We start from the raw sequence: 5,083 nt of genomic DNA, 5'->3' as shown, positions 1-5,083 counted from the left end.
ATGGACTCAAGCGTGGCAACAGTAGTGAGATTGGCCCAGGATCGCAGTGTTTCGTTCTGGCACCTAACAACAACAACAATATTTGGGGAGTAACAGACTCCCCCAGAAAATTTATACATAGATAACCTCGACAAATAGTTTCTGGGAGCTCACAGACCCCACACAGCCTTTCAGGAGCTGCAATAACAGGATAGATGCAGTAGGCTCTGGTTCCTAGCAATCCTATGTACAACCAGACGAAACACTTCCGGCTCCTGCGCCATACTGTTATCTTTGCACCATGGGGCAGCCACTGTGTCAGTCTATCTTGATGAGGGTCTTCTTCTCCCTCAAAGACCCTCCACTTTACCAAGGATGGTGTTCTTTTCCAGGAAAATCAGACTTTTCCCTCCTGACAACATGTCCAAAGTCTCGCCATCCTCCCTGCTAAGGAATATTCTTGTTTTTTCCTTCTTCTTTTTAAATTATTATTAAACTATTTTATTGTACTTTGGGTAAAAGTTTACACAGCAAATTAGATTACTATTTAACTTGTGGATGTTTGTGTTTTTTCCCCCAAAATCAGACACTGTGTTTCATCTCAATGACTCCAATTCCCTCCCTACAACAACAGTTATCCCACTTCCTCTTTGTGGCTCCACATTTACATCTTATAGTTCACAGATGAACAAAGCAAAAATATTTGATGCGCAACTCATAGTGACCCTGTATAGAGTTCCCAAGAAGCAGCTGGTGGGCTTGAATTGCTGACCTTGTGGTTAGTAGACCAGTGCTGATTCTACAGTGCCACGTCAGGACTCTGTCATCTGAATATTGCAGGTTGTTAATGAGTCTTCCTCTAATCCTGATGCCACGTTCTTCTTCATATAGTCCAGCTTCTCAGACTATTTGCTCAGCATACAGACTGAATAAGTATGGTGAAGGATACAACCCTGACACACACACACACACCTTTCCTGATTTTAAACTACGCAATATCCCTTTGTTCTGTTTGAACAATTGTTTCTTGTGCTATGTACAGGTTCCACATGAGCACAATTAAGTGTTCTGGAATTTCCATTCTTTGCAATGTTATCCTTCGCTTGTAATGATTCACATAGTTGGATGCCTTTGCAAAGTCAATAAAAAAACAAGTAAACATCTTTCTGGTATTCTCTGCTTTTAACCAAGAGCTATCTGATAGCAGCAATGATATCCCCCATTCCACATCCTCCTGTGGATTCCAGCTTGAATTTCTAGCAGCTCCCTATCAATGCTTCAAATGTTTTTGGATTATCTTCAGCAAAATTTTACTTGCGTGTGATATTAGTGATATTGTTTGATACTTTCTGCATTCTGTTGGGTCTCCTTTCTTTGGAATGGATTTAAATGTGGATCCTTACAACTGGTTGGCCAAGTAGCTGTCTTCCAAATTTCTTGGCAAAAATTAATGAATGCTTCCAGTGCTGCATCAGTTTGTTGAAACATTTCAATTGGTATTCTGTCAACTCCTGGACCTTTGTTTATCCTTAATGCCTTCAGCGCAACTTGAACTTCTTCCTTCAATACCAATGGTTCTTGAACATATTCTACCTCCTGAAACGAGTGAATGGCAACCAATTCTTTCTTGTACAGTGACTGTATATTCCTCCTTCCATATTCTTTTGATGCTTCAATATTTTGTTGAATATTTTGCCAACTGAATCCTTCAACTCGAGGCTTGAATTTTTTTTTTTTTTCAGTTCTTTCAGCCTGGGAAATGTTGAGCGTGTTTTCCCTTTTGGTTTTCGTACTCCAGGTCTTTATGCATTTCATTATAAGACTTTATCTTCTCAAGCTATCTTTCGAAATTTTCTATTAATCTCTTTTATTTCATTATTTCTTCCATTTACTACAGGAGCAAGTTACAGAGTCTCTTCTGACATCCACTTTGGTCTTTGCTTTCTTTTATGTCTTTATAATGATTTTGCTTTCGTTATAGGATGGTCTTTGTATTATCCCACAACTCCTCTGGTGTTCAGTCATTAGTGCTCAGTGTGTCAAATCTCTTCTTGAGATGGTCTCTAAATGCAGATGGGATATACTCACGGTCATGGTTTTACTTTTGTGGATGGGTTTTCATTTTCTTCAGCCTGAATTTCATCCGAGTCATTCATGGCCTGGCCCACAGTCATCCTCTGGCCTTGTTTTGGTTGACAATATGGAGTTTCTGCATCACCTCGTCCCATGGATGTAGTCAGTTTGATTCCTGTGTATTCCAGCTGATGAGACCCATGTGTATAGTTAGTGGTTATGTTGTTGAAAGAAGGTATTTACGATGAATAAGTCGTTGGTCTTGCAAAATTCTATCATGAGATCTCCACTGTCATTTCTATAACCAAAGCCATATTTTCCAACTACAGAGTCCTCCTCTTGGTTTCCAACTTTCACATATCAATCACCAGTAATTATCAGTGCATCTTAATTACACGTTTGATCAATTTCAGACTGAAGAAGTTGGCAGAATGCTTCAATTTCTTCATCATTGCATTTGGTGGTTAGTGTGTAGATTTGAATAAACCTAAGAACCAGGAATTTTTGTGTGTGAGGGGTTGGCGCAGGGCCGGGCAGTGTTTTGATCTGTTGCACAGAGGGTCGCTATGGACTGAAGTTGACTTGATGGCACCTGATAATAACAACATTAAGGACCCAGGTTAAAGTCCCATATAGACTTTATTCATGTATCCAATATTGAGTCCATAGGTTTCTCATTTTTTACTGTCACTATGGGTGACAACTTCTGCTTCAGATAAGAGACAAACCATGCTGGAACATGGCACACACCCTCTACCCCAAATTACCTCAGGTCGGGGGAGGACTGATAAAGGGAAGCTGAAGCCAGATAGTCAAGAAATAACAGCCTCAGCTGCAGGCCCTGGGGACAAGGGACGCCTCCTCCGGGTGGCTGGGCTCAGAAAACTAGCCTGAGACAGCTGCATGGGCCACGCTAGACTCGGGGGCACCAGGCCCAATCACGTTCCCACTGCCCTAACAAGAAGGGGACAGGCAGGTTACAGAGCAGAGGGAAAGGAGAGGTGAGGCATGGCTTTACCATGAGGGCTGGAAGGCAGTCCCAAAGTCCTAACAAACACAGCTCCCCGTGCAAGTACCAACTGTCTCTGGGCAAATGAAAATTCAGGCCTAGATAAGATCTCCACGCTGACTTCTCTAGACCTCTCTGTCAGAGTGGGAGCTCGGTCTCTATAGTAGACAGGACGTGGGGAGGGGAACACCACTGCTTCCTAAGAAGTCCACGTCAGCTGCTTTCAGCTCCATTACACAAGGTTTCCTTTAGCTGCCATCTGTGTGTCAGATTTGAGCTTAAGATGAAGTAAAGCGGCTCAGAGAAGGCAAAGGCTGCCTGAGTGGTAGTGAGCTCCCTGTTGAATAAATACTTATTGAAGGGATTAGACTAAATGGCCTTTGTGTCTACCAGGGTCCAAGAGAAGGGTCTGGGAATGGCAGAAGTCCAGCCTCAGCAACACCCCCAGAGGCCTCCTCCAGAGCCAGAGAGGAACCCCCATGTCAGGAGAGCTAGAGTCTGAGATCCCCAAAGCCAGGCTGGCTGGAGAGGCCTGGCCAGGACACTGCACATAAAGAAAGCTGTTGTTTTGCCTCTGCCCCCAGCATAGCGCCTGACATACCGCAGGCACCTCGTCAACTTGTGTGGAACACAACCAGGGAGAGAGGAAAGACTCTCCCAGAGCAGGGCGTGTTTGTCTTCCCTATAGGGAACTGCTTTGTTTCAGCCTGGCTGGATCTCCTCCCAGTAAAAGCCCCAGCAGGCCGGCCCAGCCCCAGCGGCTCAGATAAATCCTCACCATCACTCCACCAAAAGAATGCATCTAAATGCACTCCAGTGACCAAGGGGGACAAGGGGGGCTCCTCCTGCCTGCTCTGTGAAATCCGAGAAGTGTGGAAACCATTCTTTGGCAATTCTGTCAGGCCCGCTCTCTTGCACACGTCCAGAGAGTTTGGTTTCTACACTTCCCAACAGACTCATACATCCTGGGGTCAGACCAGGCCTCATAGGGAGTGGGGGGGGGTAGGGGCACTCAGAAAAGAGGGACTGGACTGCTGGGTTAACTGGGAGAGAAAGAGTGACTGTCCATGAAAGGACCCACCATGAGCACCTAAGGAGCCTGGTGTGCACTGGGTAAGTGCTCAGCTGCTGACCAAAAGGCTGGCGTTTCAGCTTAGAAAGATAAGGCAATCTGCTTTCAGAAAGATTAGGTACAGCCTTGGAAACCCTAAGGGGTGCTTCTGTCTTGTACCACTGGCTTGCTTTCTTCAGAATTAACTCAAAGGTTTTTATGAATCCTGGTGTGGCACTGTAGGATCAGCACTGGACTGTGAACCACAAGGTCGGCAGCTCAAATCCACCAGTTACTCCTCAGAAACCCTATACAGGGTCACTATGAGACGGCACTTAACAACAACGTCAACACTATATGCTGGTATGATGTTGTGGAGTCCTGGTGTGGTACTGTAGGATAAGCACTGGATCAAAAAGTCGGTGGTTCAAAACCACCAGCTGCTCTTCTTGGAAACCCTATACAAGGTTGCTATGAGTCAGAATTGACTGGACAGCAGTTCTAAACTGTCCTCTAGGGTTTTCTAGGCAGTAATTGTTACACAAAGAGATTGCCAGACCTCTCTCTCACAGGGCTGCTGTGGGGTTCAAATCAACAGCCTTTCACTTAGCATCTAACTGAAGCATTGTGCTTCCAGGGCTCCTGATCAGCCCATTAGCAGTGGGTATTCCTATCTCTGGGTGACCTGGGGCTCAGTGAGGTTAAGTAACTCGCTGAGGGTCACACAGCTAATAAGTGGTGCTGGATTTCAGCCCAGTCATGCTCCAGAGCCCAAGATCTTTCCACTGTGACATACTGCCTCCCAGAGCATGGACAAGACCTTACAGAGGGATCTCTGGGAGGAGCGGCGATTGTTTTGACCAGTTATATAGTGAGACAGAGGAGACTGCTCAAAGGAGTTCTGTTTGGTGGGCAAGAAAGACAAAGACACCTTGTTGTCGCTGCTCCAGCTTCAGTGGTGTTAAACCTGG

This window comes from Chrysochloris asiatica, unplaced genomic scaffold (assembly GCF_000296735.1).
Source record: "Chrysochloris asiatica unplaced genomic scaffold, ChrAsi1.0 scaffold00075, whole genome shotgun sequence".
Lineage (NCBI taxonomy): Eukaryota > Metazoa > Chordata > Mammalia > Afrosoricida > Chrysochloridae > Chrysochloris > Chrysochloris asiatica.
The sequence above is the reverse complement of the archived record's forward strand: the minus strand, read 5'-3'. Positions refer to the sequence as shown.